Consider the following 22,941-nt stretch of genomic DNA (forward strand, 5'->3'; position numbering starts at 1 on the left):
TGTGCTTTCTTTTGCTAAAACACTTTGATACCGCTCAGAGAGGCTTTAGACCTGCTTGTGAAATGCCATACCAGTTCAGCAAGGAGACCAGAGAACAAGCAGAGCAGAGCAGCCTACAAAATGCAGAATAACCCACAAAATGACAGCCGCAATAGGCTGTGAAGTGCCTTAAACTGCCTTTTGTTTCCTTGTAAGGATCATGCCTGCTGGCTGCTCTGAGTAGCCTGAACCCCTGATGAAGAAGCTCCCTGTGGAGATGTTTTACTGGTTACCATGCTGGGAATGCTGCCAAAAGAGAAGGGGAAAATATATGTGTTGAACAGGGGTGTTTTCATATCTTTTTGGTGTGAATTAAAGGTATGCCAGGTAACTCAGAACCTTTGCCAGGCTGCAGAACTACTGGCTATAAGCAGCCAAGCTGAAAGTGGAACAGGTTTTAGAGGACTAGTTGTGAAAAACTAATTGACAGTAGGCCATCTTTGCAACTGGGCTATTCAGAGATTTGAGGTGCTGGTGTAAAAGAAGAAGTATGCTCTGATGGATGGTGTATTTCTTAGAAGCAGGACCAAGTCAGTCAGGAGACACCAGTCTTCAGTGTTTGGCTTCTTAACAGTGGGCTGAGTCAAGGGAATGTTAGGTTTCCCCAGTTGTGCAGATGTAAGCCACAAACCCATGAAGGTTTCACATCCTTGCATCACTCAGGCAGATTAGTCTCGATTATCTTGTGAATACAGTGAATGTTATTTGGAAAGACATGAGAAGATGCAACACCATTTGTCAGCCATGAAAGACAGAAAAATAAAATACCATTCAAGAAATAAATACACAACTTCTTGAGGCTTTCGTTGAGACCTCGATACTTTCTGACTGCACAGGGCTGGGTATTCCAAGGGCAGAGACATACCGTGGTGTTCTGGCTGCACAGTTGCAGGATGTTTTCTGCGCTGACTAGCATCAGAGGGCAGCCCTTTTTGGCACCCTGTGGTGTTGAGAAAGTAGAGGTGGGCTATGAATAGTAGCAACCACATTGCTATTGTGAGGCTGCTAAAAGCACAAGAGAAAAATCATCGGTACATAATCATTTCAGGCACCACTGCAGGAGTGCAAGAAGAGAGGCTGTTGTTTATGTGGAGTTGTCACATAAACTACATATGCTTCTGCTTTCATGCATGTCCTTGTGCATGAAGCCAGTGACCCAAGTACCTGAGCAGCAGCTTGAGAATGTTCAGATACCTTAGGTTAGATAAGGACAGAGGCAATTGAAAGGAAAGAAAATGGGAGGTTTGATGACATTCAACTTGAGTTTATAGAGAAGCAGTAACGGTAATGTAAAGACAGAACATGACCACATTAATCTGTCCTGCCACCCTTCCCAGAGGAGGTGTAATTCACATAAGCGAAACAGCATTTGGCCCACCCACAGCCTGTCATGGAGTTCAGCTCTCTTAGGGGATATTTGAGCTGGACTGGGTATGACTTGCATCAGCTGACAGATTATGCAAGGCAGTTGAAAAATATAGCTAATTCACAGGTGTTCATCAAGAAAAAACGTGTCTGTGCTATAAGGAACAATCCTTACAGAGAAGCTGTCTGGGGACTACATATCAATCATTCACTTGTGTGATTTGTTTGAAAGTGGAGGAAATGTTGACTAGAAATGGCTGGTCTATGACTTTGTTATTCTCATGCAGGCAGTTTCCATAGCAAATTTAAATTCTGGAACATACAGATTTCTGCCAAAAATTACTCAGTTTTGAAAAGTTTTGGCTCAGAACATTGATCAGAGGTGCTATGGATACATTTTTCTGTGTGCATATTAGGTTGCTTTTTAAAAAAAAATCAGTTTTTAATTGTTGTTTGGGTGTTGCTTTTGTGGTTTTGTTTTTGTTGTTTTTTTTTTTCCTATAAGCCTGTTCTTTGGAGGGTGTGTTTTCTGCTTACATAAAATCGCCAACTTAAAATGATCCACCGTTTTGAGGCTTTGTTTGTTCGTTTGTTTGGGGTTTTGGTTGGTTGGTTGGGTTGGGTTTTGTTCATTTGGTTTTGTTTTCTTCTTATATTTCCAGTTGGAATTGTGAGGGTTTGCATGGTTTTCTGTGTTGCATTAGGGTTTCAAGGTTGACAGAGAAGATTCTGTTTTTATCTTTGGTATGTAGAGTAAGAGAAGGGATTTGGAGCGTGAAGTAGCCAAAAGAGGATAAAGAACCAGTGAAGTTGCCCATGTTTACAAATCATTTGTGTACATCTCAATGTTCATTAACTGGATTCTTAATGACATGTTTATTAGTCTGTGGTTCTATGGTGGAAAAAAGAGGTGAAGTAGGAGAGCTAGGAGCTTGAAGGAAATGGTTTTGGGTTGACCCAAAGTACTCATTTTTCTGTGCCAGCAGGAAGAAAACAGGATGCAATTTCAGATATAACAAAACACTTGGTTTGCTTTGTACCACTGTATTATCTCTTTGTGGTTTACAGTTTGTCTTTTTTTATGTTTTGTGTGGTGTGTGTTTGTTTGTTGTTTGTTTGGAGGTTTTGTTTATTTGGGTTTTTTGTTAGTGTGGGGTTTTCTTTGTTGTTGGTTTGTGGGTTTGGTTGGTTGGTTGGTTGGTTTTAGGTTGTGTTTTTTTTTGTGGGGGAGGGTTGGTTGTTGTTTTGTTTTTTTTTAAACAAACCCTTTCTTTCACTTGCCCAGAGCTCCATTTTGAAACAACCCCCTGGAGTTGTTGATCAAAAGCATGTTGCAAAGCTTGTTCTTTTAGATTCACCACCCTCCTGTTCAACAGAGTATGACTCTGGAGAACTGGGTGGATTGCATTTATTTGATGCTGCTTGTGATTATAGGAAGTAACTGCATTTATCCTTACAGAAAAGGGACCACAAAACCCAGATTTTTCTTCCACTCTGAAACAGATCTTGAAATAAAAGATGGAGAACTCTTTAAAAATAAAAAAAACCCAAACGTAACAATCTTGTTGCCTATGCATGACATCAGACCTAATTTCTAATCACCACAAGAGTCATAAATCATAGAATCATAGAATCAACCAGGTTGGAAGAGATCAACAACATCATCCAGTCCAACCTAGCACCCAGCCCTATCCAGTCAACTAGACCATGGCACTAAGTGCCTCATCCAGGCTTTTCTTGGACACCTCCAGGGACAGAGACTTCCCCACCTCCCTGGGCAGGAGGTGGTTCTCTGTCAAGAACTTCCTCCTAACATCCAGCCTATACCTCCCCTGGCACAACTTGAGACTATGTCCCCTTGTACTGTTGCCAGAAGAGACTGACCCCCACCAGGCTACAGCCTCCCTTCAGGTAGTTGTAGACAGCAATGAGGTCCCCCCTGAGCCTCCTCTTCTCCAGGCTAAACAACTCCAGCTCCCTCAGCCTCTCCTCATAGGGTTTGTGTTCCTGGCCTCTCACCAGCTTTGTCGACCTTCTCTGGACATGCTCCTTGCTTCTTGACCTATATATTCTCATTTGGAGAAGAAAGTAAACAGGGGGACAACAAGTTCAATGTTACTTAGTTATTTTCTTGTCATTTCATAAAGGATGTCATTCTATTACTCTTTGTTTTGCTAAACTACTATTTCTTCATTAAGATGGGTTATTTGCCCATCAGCCATATGTGGAGAGGCTGAGCTGGGGTTGTTTAGCCTGGAGAAGAGGAGGCTCAGAGGTGACCTCATTGCTGTCTGCAACTACCTGAAAGGAGTTTGTAGCCAGATGGGGGCCACTTTATTCTCCCAGGCAACCAGCAACAGAACAAGGGGACACAGTCTCAAGTTGTGCCAGAGGAGGTATAGGCTGGATGTTAGGAAGAAGTTCTTCACAGAGAGAGTGATTGGCATTGGAATGGGCTGCCCAGGGAGGTGGTGGAGTCTCTGTCCCTGGAGGTGTTCAAGAAAAGCCTGGATGAGGCACTTAGTGCCATGGTCTAGTCGACTGGATGGGGCTGGGTGCTAGGTTGGACTGGATGATGTTGGAGGTCTCTTCCAACCTGGTTGATTCTGTGGTTCTGTGAAAATAGTAAATAAACTTTGCTGATTTTTTTTTCAGTAGTGATAGCTCTGCATTTCCTGGTGTGAGATTGTCTGTATTTTCCAGTACATAATGATCTGCAATTAATTTTCAGTCATTTATTCAATGAAAGTCTGTCTTTGGAATCAGCACCTGTAGGGTACTCAAAGGAAAAACAAAGCTCGTATGAAATGAACTAATCCATTTCTAGAAGGAAATCCTCCTGGCTTTCACCGCAACAGCCCTATAAATATTATTTTCATACTAGAAAAAATGTTATCAGTTAACTTATGTTATTTGAAAATAATTAATATTGCTGGTACTAATTAACAGTCAGCATAAACTGCATTCTATCTCAGTCTAGACAAGATTAAATTAAGGATGGGTGTTGATACAATTTCTGGTCATTTGAGGTTAGGACGGAAGTTGGAATATGTTTCTATTTCTAGACGTGACTTTGAAACTTGTCTTACTCATCTGTGTCCAGGATGCTGTCAATGTGCAGATCACCATTACCCTAACTTAGACTGTTGAGCCGGGCTGTAAGATATATGTGCTTTGAAAATTATGGCATTGCTCCTTGTCACACTCCTGGCAGTGGCTGAAGATGTTAGTCCATAATGTCAGCGCCCTCTTACATGGCATTTTCTCTTTGGTCTCTGAATGATGCAGTGTTGCAAAGAAAGATTGACAGCCAAAGAGAAGAATATGCTGCTTTCCTTAGGAGAATATGGCAGTGATGATGGTACACACTCAGCAACTGAAGTTTTCCACTGTGGACTTCAATTCAGTGTTATCAAAAAGGAAAATTCTGTCCAAATTTCTAAGGTTTTTTTTCCCTAGTATTTCAAGAAGTCATTTTGTGATACTAGAAATAGCTACATGGATAGTTTGGGGTTTTTTTTCTGCAAGTCTTCATTTGCTTGCCAGAACTCACCTTGGCTAGCATACAACACTGTCTCACTCTGTCATTTCTTCTTGGAAACTAACATCTTTATAACACTTTCTTAAATTATTAATGTTGCCATGCTTTTATAATGGTAAGTCTTCATTTATATTAAGAATTCCTCCCCTGGCCTCATTTATGCAGTAGAGATAGTTCTGCTACTGTCAGAGACTTGGTCTGATCGATGTATTTCATCCTTGAAGATAACTTAATCTGCTCTGAAGTTATTCATGGGCTTCTTGGCTGAATAACTCAGTTGAAATGGCTTCACATATCTAAAATGCATGCACCAGAGACCAGATGTTTGGTTACATTTACGGGTCAGGAAAATACATTTCTTAAGTGTGAGTGACATGAGTTCCAAAAATAGGAGGACTTAAAAGATGGTAATTATTGAAAGAACAGAAAGATTTCTTGAGTATAGTCTACTTTTCATTATTCTTTAGATAAGTATTTGTCTGGCTTCTAAATTCCTGCTGAGATCATGCTGATTTCTGATTCCAAAATGTTTGCCCTCATATAGAGGCCTAGCAAAACAGATGTTGAGCTTTAAATCCCATTACACAGGTCTCACACTAAGTTTTACCAAGGAGTGCATGAGCAACAGGGAGAGCACACTTCCTATTTGCAATTATGTGATGTGGAATGGTTTAAAAAATCATCTTACTGTATTGTAGAGCAATAGAAAACTATCGTTTTAAAACTGCCAATCCTCTTCCTCATTATGCAAGGTAGAAATAAAGAGCTATAGCGAAACACTGAGTATTGTTGCTTGTAGAATTTCATGTAGTTTGGTGACTTTCAGCAGAAGCCAGTTAATGATGCAAATAATTTTTTAAAAAAGTAAGAAAAATAAAGAAAAAAAAAGTAAAAAAAAAAAAAAGGAGGGTGAGGTTAGAGACTAAGATGCAGCTCAGAACTCGCCAGCAGCAGAACTGAGAATGGTTAGCTATGTTTTGCTTTTTGTTTTTGTATATGTCAGCCAGCTTATGAGGGAAGTAGACATCACCATTGTTTCTCTTTCATAGCCGGTAATCTAGTTCTTCTCACCAAAACATTCTAGCTAGCTTCAAACCAGCACAGTTATAAAGACATTTGACAATCTACACTGTTTTGTGAGGAGAGGTAAAGAGTCAGGCAGTAAACGGTGTGTTAATCAGAACAGCACAGTGAGTGTTGCAGGTAACCACATGGTACCAAACCACATGCCAGAAACATAGGCTGTGAGATATATGCACTCTGCACCTCCGTGAAGAGGCTGGCACTGGGTGGGTCCATGGGCAGCAAAAATTATTATATGAAGGACAGGGTATCAGAGACCTTCTAGACCTGAGGCCAACTCATTTTCTTTATATGGTGCTTTGTGTCTTGTCGCCTCCTCTGTCCTCTAGTAATGGAAAAAGCCACTCTTTCCCCTCTGTTCCTGCTCTTTGCCCTGACGCCAGCCCTGTGAGTTGTCTATCTCAGGACTAAAAGCAGTTATTTTTATCTCCTTCATCCTCCTCAAAAACATTTTACATACCTTAATTAGGAGGTTTCTGCTTTACATGACTACTTTGGTTTGGGTTTCTAAGTCATGCAAATCCTCGGGTTTTTTTCACTTTTATGTATTTGCTGGCAAAGCCTTCAACAGCCTGGCTGGTAAAAGTCAGGTCTTTTTCACGTGTATTCTTAGCTTGGCTACTGGAAGAGTCTGGTGTTCTCTGAGCTTGCTTTGAGCGTCCAGCCTTGGCCTTCAATAATATACTGTTGTTGTCAGTCCTCATTTGCTTTCATCTCTCACATTTTTTATTTCACCTACCTGTGATGATAACAGAGGAAGGAAACTGAAGCTTCCTCAGTAATTGTATTTTATCAGGAGAGTAAACTGAGATTACTTGCAAATATTACTAGTTCAGGCATTCTTGGTAGCAAATGCAGTTTTAAGCATAACAGTCTTAGTGAGAGACTCAAAGTTTTGGTCAAGTCATCAGTGATTCAAGAATGGTAGTTTAAAAAATAATATTCTTCTTCTGAGCCTTTAAACAATTTCACTGCTGGAAGGTTTTGCTGATAAGTTGAAGAGTGTGGGAGGTAATGGAAATATTTCAGTTAAGGTGAGTGGCATGTGGGAATTAGAAACTAATTTTCAGAACTTCTCTCTCCCTCCACATTAGCATAGCAGAGTCAGTCTATGACCTGTTTTATCAGTTTGCTGTAAACAGTAGCTGAACTGTCAAGCAGTGACAGCTTGTAAACAAATGCTGAGGTTCTGGGAGGGTGTAGCTGTTACTCTGAAAACTCCACATTTAATGCATGAACTGTATCTGTGTCTGACAAATATAAGCTACCACAGATACTGCTGGACTTTAAGTGGGAGGGCAAAAGGCAAGTGATAGTGTAAAGCAGAGGTGGGAAAATAAGGGCATGGAATAGTGTAAATGGTGATGATTCTGCAAGCATCACATTTTGTTGCCAAGTGTTACAGGAATGAGAATTGGTATCTTGTCCAATTTCCTTTGTATCTTTCAGGCTCAGCAGAAGATGAGGTTTCTACAGCTGTGGTCTGTGCACATGTGTACATTAACACAAAATTACAGAATTCCTGTCTGTAAGCCAGTTCTGCGATGCAGAGATATTACACCAGGATTAAGGCTGTTCAGCTTCTTGCTAGTGTGTCTGTAACTGTTGTTTTTTGGGGGGGGTTGTTTGTTTTTGAATATGTTCTTGGTTTGACCTCCTATGCAAATAAGCAGGGAGTTTCATTCACCGTTCCTTTAACACAGTAGAGTATCTCTTGCCTCAGGAGCATCCTCTCAGATGCTATCTAAGCATTAAAAGTAACTTCCAGAAAAGCATGCATTTCTTTTCCCTCCCTTTATGTTTATTCACAAAGGTGCAATTCAAGGGACTGATCTGTCGACAGTAGCCTGGTTTGTTGCAGACAGTGACATTGTTTTATGTACTGCACAGCATTAGGTGGATTGTGGAGTGAAATTAAGCCAAATAGAAAAATGGTTGAGTATTTATCTTATTTCTGGATTGCTCATAATTAATGCAAACCCTCAAATTCTTTCTAAAGGCTATATTGCTCACGTTTTCATAGAAATTTCATTCTGCTGATGAAGACTCCCATCTTGGCCGTTCTTGGAGCTCTGAAAATGAAACAGAAAAAAATGAACTGCAAACTGAAATCTAGGGTACCCATGTTTCACACTAAATGCTAGTTGTAATGATGCCAGCTCAGTAACATTTTAGCGAAGCTGTACTGCAAGAGGTTTCTCAGATCACCTTTCCCCCCTTCATGTTGTGGCAGTTTTCATGTAATTTCGTAGGTCATTGTTTCTCTTGAACTTAATGGCAAAGCTTCTACTGATTCAGTGGCATGAAGGTTTGACCCAGTATTTGCAAGTGTTGTAATCCCCCAAGAACTTAATTTTTTACCTTGCTTAACATAAAAAATAACAATCTGGCTGTTTTGCATCAGCCTTCATTATATGCCAGCTTTTTTTTCCCCTGTCATCTTCTACTCTGCTTTGTTAGCCTTATTTTCCAGTCTCACAACCTCATGGAGAAACAGTTAAACCAAATTACTTTCCGTGGCACAAAAAAACAACATCTATCTAATGTTTTCCTTTCTTCTTCAGCAAGACTCTGAGGGGAGTAGACATCGCCATTGTTTTACTTGGACAGTCTATGATCTAGTTCTTCTCACCAAAACATTCTACACTGCTTCAAAGTAGCACACCAACCAATGAACCAAAAGACCTGGAGCTTATTGAAATACGTAGTCTTACATTAAGGAGATACTAACATTGAGAGACTTCTTCAGGAAGTTTCACTTCTTGATGAAGGGATAGAAAGCAAATGCTGAAGATATAACTCAGCTTGACCGAAGCAGAAGAGTGATCTGATGCATTTAGGTCATGAGGACCTCTGTCCAGAGACTAGAAAGAGGCTGTATGCAAGTGTATTATCCTGTAGTTTGCTACTGCCTGCTGAGCACGTGGAGGCTGATGCAGTCAGGTGGGACACTGAGTGTTATACATGACTGCTCTGACGCCTTTATACCCATCCCAGAGTCTGGGGCTAGAAGCACAGTTTATCTGCTTCTTAGGGGATACAGACCAGGCATCCAAGACACATTCCAATAACTTCCAGCCTAATTAATTACCATCTTGAAGAGGCCACATGGGAAAATGCAGACTTTTCAAACCTGAAGAAGCCAGAGCTTGAGGTGGATTGCTACAAGTGATGCATTTCGGTTAGGCATGGGTCTAAAGGAAGAAACTGGATAAATGGGTTAAAATACTCTCAGCCAAAGCAGTGGGCATGTAATTGAGAGAAATCTAGCTGTGGAATGGTGGTTTTAGCATGCTTCTGACCACGGGACAGGCTTCTGCAACCCTGTCAGGTTTACAAAAGATAAAGAAAATTAGCTTAGAAATGAAAAGGACTGAATTAAAATATTTGTCTCACTTTGCTACCTGCTCATTTCTATCATAGCATTTCTGGGTTTGTTAATGAGGTATGCCAAATATGGCAGATATTGCTCAAAACTTTAGGAAGAAATTTTTTTTAGAGTCCATTGCTTTGTCTCTTTTTTAAAAAAGAAGTTACACTTCTTAGAGTTATTTTGAAAGATAAGTTTTGAAGAAAAAAAAAACCCTACTGCTCTGATGAAAATAAAAAAAGGCAAAAATCCAACTTTAGAATTCTTTTATGGCCTGTATTTTTAACAGAATATAATATAAGCTGAAATGTAGTTTCCTTCTCTGCACCATGAGAAGGAAGTGGTAATAATTTTAAATGCAGGAAGAATTGGTGTTAGGTGAAATTTGATCTTGTGCCACATGTTTTTCTCTGGTAGATTAACACAACAGTGTGTTTCTAAGTGTCAGTTTTTCCTTTTTTATGGTAGTGCTGTTCCATCAGTGGACATGATTGCCATTCTGCTCTTCATATGAACACATACTTCAAGTGGAAGTATTAACCAGTGTCAGTTAAATTGTTTCCCCTCTCAAAAGCCTGTGATCTTTGGTTAAAAGGTGGGAGAACAGGTTGTCATTGAGGTTTTTTTATTGTCTCTGCTGTTCCTTGCAAGGATGTGTTTTCCCTCTTCGTCTGAAAGCTGCTCTTTGACCTTTCTCCGTCAGCCCACAAGGCTGTGAATGTTGTTTTCTTCTGCCAATAAAGATCTACCTTTTACAAATATAACCACACTCAAGCCCAGCTGGACACACAAGGCCATGCTCTGCTGACACTTGTGTCTGTGTAATCTATGTGAAAGTTGTAAAGAACTTAGCCCTTTGCATTCTCTAATGAATTTCACTTGTCTGTGCCGTGGGATTAATTTTATCTCTATTACAACATCACCCTGAATTGTCTCTCTGCTTTTTCCTTCTACCCCTTTACTTTCACTATCTCTGGACAGACATCAAAATTAACCTCTTTTGTCCTCACTTAATGGCATAGATTCATTTACATTCCCCTTCTTTTAGAGTAGTAGCAAAGCTACAGTATACAATGTGTGTCACTTGTGCTGTGAAACACTCCTATTTCACTGTAGTCACAGTGAAGTGGTCTATGAGAGTCAGAGGAAACTTTGGGTGTCCTTGGATTTCCTAAACCCAGGAGAGGGTAAGTGGCAGCAGTAATGACTGTTTTGGTGATACATAGCTATTTCTCTGTAAAGGGTAGCAAAGTTTTTTCAGCCTTTTTCAGCACCCATAGAAAGCTTTCAAATTTTGCAGCCATCCAGAAGGTTAGAAGTCAGATTATTTGGCTTAGAAATTCAGTTTTTAAGACTGTTCAAACTTCTTAGTTACAGTTTCTACTATTTCTGTATGCATAGTTTTACTGTCCCTCTCTCCTTCTCTTTGGTATTACTGTGCTCTTCCTTTGTAACCATTTCCCAGACAAAGCCTCCTCTTTCATGCCAGCTTCCAGCAGGTGTCTCAGTTGGAGGTAGCTACTTAGAGTAATCACAAAAGGCTCAAAATGTAGTCACCTGCTGGGGGGGGTGGGGTGGCATACTAAGAGATACCTCAAACGTTGTTCGGGTACGTGTCTGAGGGCTGGAGTTGCCAGGGCAGTTGATGGGAGGAAAGCCTGCAGTACCTGAAACTGTTTTCAGCACAAAGCCATGGGATGCTACGCAAAGTAAGATGAGGTTGCTAACTAGGGCCACTGTACTTACCATTCTCTGGATGGGCTGTAGCTCTAGTATATAGCTGATGGCTGAACTAACAGTTTTTTTGCCAGTGCTGGTTTAGATTGAATGTCCACATACAATGGTGGTAGGGATCACAGAATCATAGAATCAACCAGGTTGGAAGAGACCTCCAAGATCAGCCAGTCCAACCTAGCACCCAGCCCTAGCCAGTCAACTAGACCATGGCACTAAGTGCCTCATCCAGGCTTTTCTTGGACACCTCCAGGGATGGTGCCTCCACCACCTCCCTGGGCAGCCCATTCCAATGGCAAATCACTCTCTCTGGCAAGAACTTCCTTCTAACATCCAGCCTCTACATCCCCCAGTACAACTCCAGACTGTGTCCCCTTGTTCTGTTGCTGGTTGCCTGGAAGAACAGACCAACCCCCACCTAGCTACAGCCTCCCTTCAGGTAATTGTAGACAGCAATGAGGTCCCCCCTGAGCCTCCTCTTCTGCAGGCTGCACACCCCCAGCTCCCTCAGCCTCTCCTCACAGGGCTGTGTTCCAGGCCCCTCACCAGCTTTGTTGCCCTTCTCTGGACATGTTCCAGCACCTCAACATCTCTCTTGAATTGAGGAGCCCAGAACTGGACACAGTACCCAAGGTGTGGCCTGACCAGTGCTGAGTACAGGGGCAGAATAACCTCCCTTGTCCTACTGGCCACACTGTTCCTGATACAGGCCAGGATGCCATTGGCTCTCTTGGCCGCCTGGGCACACTGCTGGCTCATCTTCAGCCTCCTATCTATCAGTACCCCCCTGGTCCTTTTCTTGCTGGCTGCTCTCCAGCCACTCTGTCCCCAGCCTGTAGCACTGCTTGGGGTTGTTGTGGCCAAAGTGTAGAACCCTGCGCTTGGCCTTGTTGAATCTCATCTCATTGGCCTCTGCCCACCCATCCAGCCTGTCAAGGTCCCTCTGCAGGACTCTCCTACCCTCCAGCAGATCAACAGCTGCTCCTTGCTTGGTGTCATCTGCAAACTTACTGATGCTGGACTCAATCCCCGGTTCAGATCATCAATAAACATATTGAACAGGACTGTGCCCAGCACTGATCCATGGGGAACACCACTAGTGACAGCTGCCAACTGGATGTGGCACCATTCACCACCACTCTCTGGGCTCTGCCATCCAGCCAGTTCTTGATCCAGCACAGAGTGAATCTGTCCAAGCCATGAGCTGCCAGCTTGGCCAGGAGCTTGTTGTGGCAGACAGTGTCAAAGGCTGTGCTGAAGTCCAGGCAGACTACATCCACAGCCTTCCCTGCGCTCACCAGGCAGGTAACCTGATCATAAAAGGAGATCAGGTTGGATGTGGGAGAGCTGAACTGGAAATTCACCTGACTGATGCCACCTTGATACCTGCCATATTGAGCAAAGTAAGCATGCACACATAACTGAAATGGAAACAGAGCAGCCATATCTCCAAAACTCTTTCTCAGCTCCCCTTACAATTTACAGTGTGCTGTGAGCATCCATCTAAGTCTCTGCGGATGCTCATCAGACAGGGGAATAGCTTGTTTGAGGACACTGCTCAAAGCAGCCCCAGACCTAGAGCTGCCCTGAAAGCATCTACCTGGGAAATTGAGTTGTCTGTAGGAATATGAGCGCACCAGGTTGCATCATAGCTAAATACATGGAAATGTTAGACAGAAGAATTAGACCTCATAAACTTGCAGAGAGCACTTTCAACCAACAGCATGATGAATGCAGGAGCCAGTCAACAAGAGGTGATTTAAAAAAATGTTCTTTCATAATTTAGGCAGTCAACAATAAGGGTACAGCAGCCCTTGAAGGTCATCTGCATGCCATTTCTGGCCAATTTTCTTATTTGACAATGATGATGCCACCAGATGTTAGAAACCAACCTTTGCCCTGTAATTCAGCACACCTTGGGATGTGTCAGATTCTTGAATTCTAATCCATTGTGCTTTAAAATAAATGTTTCCTGTTTTATCACAGGCTTCATGACTGGCATTGCTTTGCAAGCTAGCAAGTAGAAAATCTGGTGGATTGCTGCATCCACGATGAAAAGCATTGAAAAGGAGATACTGCTAACTCTGGTTCTTAGCAACAACTTGAACATTTTCAGTTTATTGATAAAGGCCCAAATTTCAGACAAGAGCAAGCCTTGGTTTTGTTGACACTCTGCTAGTGCTAACCAGGAGAGAGCAGAGCTGTAATCATCCAGGAGCTGTAGCTGGCCATAAAAGGTTTATGAAGAAGAGGAAAGCAGATGTGGCAATATTTTGTTGAGAGGGAATGAGGTTTGCAAGGAAAGCTTATAGCATAGCATAAATTGCTTACTATCCACTTTCTCATCAGTCTCCAAGGGATAACTGCTTGATTTAATAAATTCTTTAAGTATCTTATTTCTTGCATGAAGTTGTTCATTTGGCTAATTATTTTGGAAGTTTCTGTGTTGTCTGAACAAGATAGAGATGCAGCATGACACTGACTTGTAAGCATGTAGATAATAATAAAATCCTGTGGCTAAACACCACCTAATCCTCAAGCATCATTTAAAAGTGTGTTTGCCAGAAATTCAGTGTCTTTCTAAAAGCTACTCCTCTATGTTCAGCCATCTTCTATAGCACACAGGGTTTGCCACATGGAGCTGCTGACTGGGGTGTGTTTGTAGAGGCAGCTGGCAAGAGGTGAAAGAAAATCTCATGTTTCAATGAGAAATAAAAGCATTGATATCAGATGAAACCTTCTGCTGTATAAGAAGATAAGGTATAAAAAACAGAGTGAAAAGCAAGGATTTGATCCAGTCAGATTTAAGGCGATTAGGTTAGACCACTGACTCACAGAGGGCACTGGGTGATAAGATGCCATTTGGTGTTCAGTTTTGATGTGGCACTTCCTTTACTGAGGGGCATGCCTAGGAATAGTGGTATGCACTCACACTAATCTTAGTTTCAGTACAAGTTCAGCACCTGAGATTGAGATGTATCTTGGTCACTGTCCTATTGTCCTCTGTATTCTTACCATCAACTCCTTAGATCCACAAAACCTCTCTCACTCTCTATTTTTTAATCTCCATTCCGGAGCTCTGCTGCTGAAACTTGTTTTACATTGACTGCATTCGGTTTACTACCTGTTGCCATCAGGGTTGTATGTCATCTCCCTAATGTATTCTGCATTGTCAGAAATATGTTACCCTTGTTAGAATCCATAACACACCACATCAGTTCCTTGTTACCTAGCACAGATGAACTCTGCTTGGCTTCCATGCATGTGCTCTGAATCTTGACTGCATGGGTAAGAATATATTCTTAGTTGCAGTGAAATTGAGACATATAAAAAGAGATGTCTACAAGCTCTGGTGCCTTCCATAGTACAGAGTTAACCTAGGCTGTTTCTGGTTCCAGTTGAGTCAGTAGACCTGTGACACTGGACAGAGAGCAGTTATGCAAAAAAATGCTTTTTGTAAGGCCTCTGTTTGGTCATTCATACATGGCTTGGTTGAACAGAGATCTCAGGGAGTGGTAATCTATTCCTGTAAAGGGGAAGGAAGAAAAGTTGTGATAATCTAAATAATTCCCTACAATTTAGTTAGAGAATTTGCTTAATTTAATCTTCCTAATAGTGACACATAAACCCAGTAACTGCAGCTTTAGAAAAAAGCCAGACTGCTAAGTAGTGCAGAGTGTGTGAAATTGCAAGGTAGTTGCAGCACAAGTGGCAGAAGGTAAGGCTAAAAGTGTCGTCAGTCCAGTGTGCCACTGATGTTAGAATCATAAAATTGCTTTCTTTAGAAAAGAAGTCTAAGATTGTTGAGTGCAACAATCCACCTAACACCATCATGGCCATTAAACCATGTCACAGAGTGCCATGTCCCCACAATTTTTAACACCTCTAAGGACAGTGATTCCACCACCTTCTTGGACAACCCATTCCAATGCCTGACCACTTTTTCAGCAAAGAATTTTTTCCTGATATTCACTCTAACCCTCCCCTGGGTTTCAGGCCATTTCCTCTCATTTGTATCAATTGATACTAGGGGCAATAGACCAACACCCATCTCACTATAACTTCCATTCAGGTAGTTGTAGAGAGCAGTAAAGTCTCACTCCCCTCAGCCTCCTCTTCTCTAGACTAAACAACCACCTCCCTGGGCAACCCATTCCAGGCTCTCACCATGCCCATGGTGAAGGCCTTCCTCCTCACATCCCATCTGAACCTACCCATCTCCAGCTTCACTCCATTCCCCTGAGTCCTGTCTCTACCTGATATCCTAAAAAGTCCCTCCCCAGCTTTGTAGGCCCCCTTCAGATACTGAAAGGCCACAAGTAGGTCACCTGGGAGCCTCCTCTTCTCCAGACTGAGCAGCTCCAACTCTTTCAGTCCATCCTCATAGGAGAGCTGCTCCAGCCCTCTGATCGTCCCCTGCTTCTTGCTTCTGGAAACCACCTATGCAAAACTCACTTGCTCTGCTCTTAAAGTAGGAATGCTACATGCAAACCTTTTTTTAATGAACACTGATGAGTGTTCTAGACTATTCAATAGCACAAAGTCAGTCTTTCTGATGTGAAAATTATAACTTGTGCACTGACCACCTGAAAAACAATTTCCATCTGGATGTGCACTTGTTTTCTTTGGTGGAACAGGGTTACAGAGCCAGAGGATGTCCATGTAATGCAGTAAGGCATCCAGGGAAGGGTACCATGCTCGTCTTGAAGTGGCACATATGCAGTATTTCTTTATAACCATTTCATGCTAGAGACTCCCCAGGTTGGATGCAATTTCCATGTAGAGATGAGAAGAGTACTCATGTTTTTATTGGGCTTTAATTCACTAGAGAGAGAGAAAGGGAAAGGAAGAGAGAGACTAAGAAGAGACAGGGGAAATAGCTGAAGCAAATTTGTCTTTGAATTGGAGGTGACATCCATGAGAAATGTTCTGTGTTTTTTTCCACCTGGCCAAGCTTTGCATACCAGTGGCTTCACAGTGTTTACCACAGCTAAAAGGTTCTGTGGGAAGCCTTTTGCTCTTTGTTGAGAAATACTAACAAGGATATGGACTTAACATTTTGTCCCTTTTCAGAGAGTTTGCTTGCTGCAGACAGGGAAGGAAGATTGTCAACAGAGGATTCAAAAGGAAGCAAGCACCTACTGTTCACAAGATATTTACACTACCTTGCTGTTAAGGAGCAGTAAGCATGAGATCAGCAGCTGCTAGTATTTCCAGTGGCAGAAGAAGATGACAGTTTGTAAATGCCCTGACAAGAGGGCAAAGAACCTGTTTGTGCTCTTAGACAGAATCTGGGCTAAGAAGAGCAACCTTGTGGGCAGGTTCAGTGATAAGAGTAAAGTGTGGTTTCTTGGAGCACTTGCATGGTTGCAGAGCAGTGCTACCAGTAATTGGACATCTTTGTTTTCGTGTCACAGGTCATGCTGTTTCCCCCTTCCTGGGCAAGTATCCTGATCTCAGTTAGAAAACAACCAATTCTGTCAGTGGTTTTGCTTTTCAGCTCAGTCTCTTCTAAGTAACTGCACATTTGGAAATTAAAAGTGTGTTTTTTGCAGACAATCTTTGCTTCTAGAAGTGGTATTACATGATGTTTGGAGGTACTACCAAGGACTGGTAGGTAGAAAGGCTCTCGATAATACTTGCTGTTGTAGGAATCCAGGTCACTGCTAAATCCTGTGTGCCATGTTGGAGGTGCAATAGGTAAGAGGTCATATCTTCAGGGAAGAGCGGACAGGACAGATGACCCTAAACTGGCAAACAAATTATTTCATTACGTATGTCATACAATAAAGCTGAGGGATCACAAGGGTCAAGCCCACTTCTTCTATAGCCATTGTCCAAGGAGAACTATGTCCAAGGAAGACTGTCCTGTCTTCAATCCCAATCCATGCATTCCTGATTCTGGTTGCAGAATCCAGCTCCTGAATCCAGTTTCTGTCTGCCTTTGAATCCAGTCTGCCCTCTTACAGCATCAGTGGTAATGCTGCCATCAAGGAGGGTGCGTTCAGTATTGGTATTGTTGTCATTGTTTCATTCTAACTGGTTTAGTTTTCTTTTCCAATTCTTAAGTCTCTGTCCTTTATTCCCTTTCTCTGCCTCTTTAAGAAGGGAGAGGAGTTAACAGGGAGCATGTGTTGCTCATTTAGGGGCTGCCCAAGCCTCAGCTCTTGCCATCAGGGAAGAAAAGAGGACAGTACTGTCCAGGGAGGGCTGGGAGACTAAAATGTCCATTATAGGCCTATGAGGCTGCTTACATAGGTAGTGATCCTTAAGGCTCTGTGGAGAAATGTGTTTGCATTATGCAAGTGGTTTGGTTTTCTGGTGTTTAGTGTGCTTATGCTTAGAGCTTGAGTACAATGCACATCTAATTGCTGTGCTCTTCAGATCACAAGAGGCCTGCCCTTAACATTCACAGAATCACAGAATAACAGAATGTTAGAGGCTGGAAGGGACCTCCAGAGATCATTTACTCCAACACCCCTGCCAAAAGCTGGATCACCTAGGGTAGTCTGCACAGGAATGTATTCAGGCAGGTTTTGAAAGTCTCCATAGAAGGAGACCCCACAGCCTCTCTGGGCAGCCTGTTTCAGTGCTCAGTCACTCTCCCTGTAAAGATATTTCTCCTCCTGTTGAAGTGAAACCCACTATGTTCAACTCCACAGTTAGTGAGTATGTAATCACCTCTGATGTGACCTCCTCATATGAAAAATCCAAATGGTTTTGGGAAATCCTGTTTTACAACCCAAACACAAATCTTCAAACTGGAGCATTGGTTATTCTACCTCCCTCCAGGTTCTGGTTTGCATCGGAAATAGTAAGGGGTGACAAAAAAGTTTGTCTCTTACTGAAATAATGGTATGTCTGAAAGACCCTGTAAATCAGGCATGTCCAATGTCAGATCTTTCAAATATTGTTCCCAATTGTTGCTTAGCTCTATAAGAGCTAAAATCTACTAAAAAACTCTGGTTATTGCAGCCTCATAGTTGTGTGAGTGTCAAGAAGCCTGCCTGTAGTCTTGGAGCTGCTATTTCATTTGAACAGTGTCAACGAGTGCTTTGAGCTTCATGTTGCTGCTTACAGCACAGCCACTTGAGATACGCATGGAGCTTTGTGGGCAAGGTTTTCTGGAGCATTCAGCCTTGCATAGCACCTGAATTTGTACGGATGCCAAGAACTTAAGAATAGTGTTGTAGGTACTCCTATGTAGAGGGGTATTGTCACAGTCATATTAGACTCTGATTTTAACCATTCATTAGGCCAGACTGAACCAAACACACATGATAGTGACGAGTGGAGAGAGCAACAATTGAAATCCCATCCGGCACAGTATTGTCAAAAGAAGGACCACTGACAAAATGTATTCACTCTGAAGTACCAGCATAAGATACTGAGGAGTTTTGTGTGTGGTGTATTGAGATGATAACAATATATTAAGTTTAGCAAACTACTTGAACACTTCCTAATTTTAAACTTTGTGAGGGTTTTTCTGGACTTAAATGATTGCATCGGAACAATGTTTGTTTCTTGAATTATAACCTTTGCAAATGGCAGAGCTAGCAAAACCAAGAGCAGAGGCATCATCTTTCATTATTTTTAGCTACCCTTTCTTTGAGATTTCACAATGAGAAACATTTTATTTTTATTAATCATCCCTGTCTGTGTCTGAGAATTGATTTCGAATGAAAAAGTCTTTGTTATTGACTCAAACTCAGTAGTGCTGTAGTCTTAGTTCTCCATGCATCTGTACTGCAAATCATCTTGCCCTTAACAGCACACAAGAGCCTTTTGTGAATAAAGCCACAGTGTTAATGCATTCCTTGGCTTTTCAAATAAGTTCTTGTTAGGAGGTAAGAAGGCAGCCTATTGCAATATGAATCCTGAATAGGAGACCCCAGTTCTCTTGAAGTTAATGAATGAGGTCAAAAGCAGAACTTCCAGGCTTCTCTGTAGCCCTCATTAGGGCTGCACAGCCATTGCCAGCTTCCATGGGTACAGGTCAGACCAAGCAGCTGCCTCAGTGGCTGCAGTCCTTATTTTGGCCAGTTCTACTTTCTCCTGCAAATCTGCAGCTCCTGTTTACCTGCCTGCTCACATCAGCATCATTTGTCTCAAATCCAAAAGCAGAGCAACAGTCTAAGGAAATGCCTGTTCTTTAGCTACAGAGAGGTACTCTTGTAGTCGTTGTTTGTTTGTTTTTCTGCTGAATGTGGCTGAAATTCAATACATCATGTCTTCAGCATCAGCAGAAACAGATTGATTGCTATCTCTTTTCCTCAAAGACATGTCACTTCTTTTTCCTTATTCAAAGTTAGTGTGATTCATTCCACCTTGCTGAGCTGAAAAAGAGCAAGGCTGTCATCCTGTCCCATCTACAGCTTTAGGAAACATTTCCTGAGGCCAGTGGAGGGAGAATGGGGTAAGAGTGAGAGGGACAGGGTGGGTATTGGGATGGCAACTAGGCAACAGTGTGGCGGCCATGGGCCAGAGTGCCTGCCCATGTCTCTCCACAAGCCCCAGCAAGGCAGATGTGCATGAATCAATGCCCTAAATGTAAAGGTCAGGAAGTGAGTAGGTTAGGAAATGCTGGTTCCCTCATTCTCCTAGGATCTGACCTGAGCACAAATAGCTGCATGGTTGAGCTGTCGAAAGTACACTAATTTCCCTTGCAAACATGTCTTGCCATGTTAAGATTGATTCTTTTCACTTTCTCTTTCCCCCTGGTCAGCAGGAGCAGGGAGGTCATTCTGCCGCTGTACTCTGCACTGGTTAGACCTCACCTTGAGTACTGTGTTCAGTTCTGGGCCCTCAGTTTAGGAGGGACATTGAGATGCTTGAGCGTGTCCAGAGAAGGGCGACGAGGCTGGGGAGAGGCCTTGAACACAGCCCTATGAGGAGAGGCTGAGGGAGCTGGGATTGTTTAGCCTGGAGAAGAGGAGGCTCAGGGGTGACCTTATTGCTGTCTGCAACTACCTGAGAGGTGGTTGTGGCCAGAAGGAGGTTGCTCTCTTCTCTCAGGTGGCCAGCACCAGAACGAGAGGACACAGCCTCAAGCTACACCAGGGGAAATTTAGGCTGGAGGTGAGGAGAAAGTTCTTCACTGAGAGAGTCATTGGACACTGGAATGGGCTGCCTGGGCAGGTGGTGGAGTCGCCGTCCCTGGGGCTGTTCAAGGCAGGATTGGACGTGGCACTTGGTGCCATGGTCTAGCCTTGAGCTCTGTGGTAAAGGGTTGGACTTGATGATCTGTGAGGTCTCTTCCAATCCTAATAATACTGTGATCTAATAAACCTGTGTCAGTCTTACCTTAGTTTCAGGATTTCTGCTGAAGGGAGACTATTGTCAATGTCTCTGATGGGGGATGACCAGGTCTGGTCATGGCAGAGGGTCCTTGGAAACACCTGGAGCTGCCTAGAACCAGCCATGACCAGCCCAGAACCTTAGCCACACGTAAGGCTCCTGAAATGAATGGAAAAGGAAAAAAAAGGTTGAAGGAGCAAAGGAATGAGGGAGAAAAAGGGATGAACAGGGTACAAGAGAGAAAGCTAAGGCAGGCAGTGCTGAGCATTGCCCAGGACTGGAGCTGACCTGGCCTACCACTGACAGAGAGCCCATGGCTGGCCAGATTTCCTGACATCTACTGCAGCCTGGAGAAGGGAGACCATCTGGGGGATGGTGTGAGCAAGAAGGAGCCGTAGAGAGAAGCCACTATGTTCTTGCAACACCATTCTGGTCCAGGGAGAGAGAATTGTGGGGGAAGGTGTTTGTCTTGTTTGTCTTTGCTCTTCACTACCAGAGTTTACTTCACTTAACAAAGTAATCTCCTCCCAGATCAAATTTGTTTTGCCCACCACAGTAATTGACAAGAAATCACCTTGTCTTTGCCTCAACCCATGCAAGTTCTCATTCTATTTTCTTCTTTCCTGAGGAATGTGAGAGATTGAGAAGCTGGATGGAAATTTGACCCTTGTCTAATGCTAACCTACCACAGTACTTTGTCAAGGAAGCACCTTTAGCTCCCTACATAAATATCTCTTTCATCCTTAAAGACTCTGTTAGGATACTGTAAGAATTTTATTTCAAATTTTCTTTAGCAGTAGCAAAAAGTAAGCAAAATCCTGCTAAATCATAATGCAAGACCCAGAGGATACAGTTTTCTCTTTAGCTGTGTGGGGAGAGTTAGAGTAGCTGACCTCAATCATCTGCCCTGGCCTTTGAAATCAAAATTTCTGACCAGTGTCTGACCTGAAAAACATGTGCAAAGGCTGCCCAGGTCTTCAAGGGAAAAAGGCTTGTTATTGATTCATGTCAAACTCTTCCTCAGAAGTGCTTAATGATTCTGTAAATGCTGGGAATAAACAGACAAAATATGGTCCCTTTTTCCCAGACAGTTCATGGTTACAGACAGCATATCCCAAATAATTCTGGTTATGAGGCCATTTTCAGGAATACCTTGACCAGGTGCATCTCCCTCACTGAAATCTCCTTCACCACACTCTGAATGTCTGGAAAATGACCCTTGTGTATCTGATTCATGGCTTAGGTGTTAATGATTCATTCATTTTTTGTTTTCTCTTTTCCTTATTTTTCCTTTTTCTTTTTATTTTTTTCCTTTCCCTCTTTTCCTTTTTCTCTATGTGCTCTTGTAAGAGTAGCAAGAAAAATACCCTGAAAGAAGACACTTCTAAATTCAATTACTGAGTTTTCATAATGCAGGGTTAGAAAAGTGACTTTTAAAACACGTATTTGCTTAGAGCAATTAATTTTTGCATTTCTGCGTGTTCCATTGAGGCTGTGTCCTGGTTAGAGGGCAGCCACTGTACTTTTATCTCTGCTAGAGAACAACAGATAGACACTAATGACAGTGTTACAGGAGGCTTGTAAATAGATCTTGATTCAGTCAGTGATGCATGACTAAATGCAGGCTTCATGGTGTCTCCCATTTACCCGTTGGCTGTGTTGCAGCATGTCCTTTTGCAATGTCAATTACAGATAGTCTCTTGGAGCTTGCTGCTGGAAGCAGAAGCAGCATATAAAGCTAGCGAGAGGTGTGGTTCTTATGCCAGGTGCCTGTCTGTATAGTCTCCTACAAGTCTGCTGTCATATTCTATAGTGCTAGCATGCAACCCTTTGAAATACCAGCTTTCTGCTTGCACATACACACACAAATCTGCTGACAGCCTCTGTCAAAGTGTAAATTTCCTGAAGAGGTACAGTTTCTTGGCAGCTGATGGCAGTAATATACTATTTCAATCAAGGGAGAGTTCAAATGGGACTGTTAAACATTGCTCAGCAAATTACCTTTAAGCACAATGACAACAGAAATTTGTTCACTTGAGAGACAAAAGATAGGAGAACTGCTGTAAATTGCAGCGATGTAAAGGAATAGTAACAGGATGTTGCTGTCTTCTTAAGGTGCCAGAAAATAGAAACACATTCTGGTCTCAATCACAGTGTAGGTTTCTAATCCTTTTCATCTCATCACCCTTACTGAGAAAAAGATAAAGCAATTTCAAATTTCCAAACAGATCACCTGCAGTCAGACTGGGGTAATGCCTTCTCAAATCTAAAGCAGAACACATTTTAAGTGGGTCACTCTTTATCTTGATTCTTTGCTTGCCTTCAAATGGGAAGTTGGACACCTGTCATTACCCCTCTGTTGATAAAATAAAGCTCGACTGCTTGTAGAGAATCTTTTGCGTGTGTGTGAGAAGGTGAAATCAGTGTAGGATGCCAAAATTTCTTTCTTAGGTTTTGTATTTGGAGATCAGCAATGCCCGTTAAAAGGTCTCTTTGTGTTCATATTTCAGTC

General features: G+C 42.4%; 1 protein-coding gene across 1 annotated transcript in view; it reads left to right on the forward strand.

Annotated features, from left to right (window-relative positions):
* The window catches only part of PLPPR1 (phospholipid phosphatase related 1), a 161,348-nt gene that overhangs the window by 7,411 nt on the left and 130,996 nt on the right, over positions 1-22,941 (forward strand). The gene's annotated exons all lie outside the window — the stretch shown is intronic.

The sequence above is a fragment of the Pogoniulus pusillus genome, chromosome Z, assembly GCF_015220805.1.
Source record: "Pogoniulus pusillus isolate bPogPus1 chromosome Z, bPogPus1.pri, whole genome shotgun sequence".
NCBI classification, from domain to species: Eukaryota; Metazoa; Chordata; class Aves; order Piciformes; family Lybiidae; genus Pogoniulus; species Pogoniulus pusillus.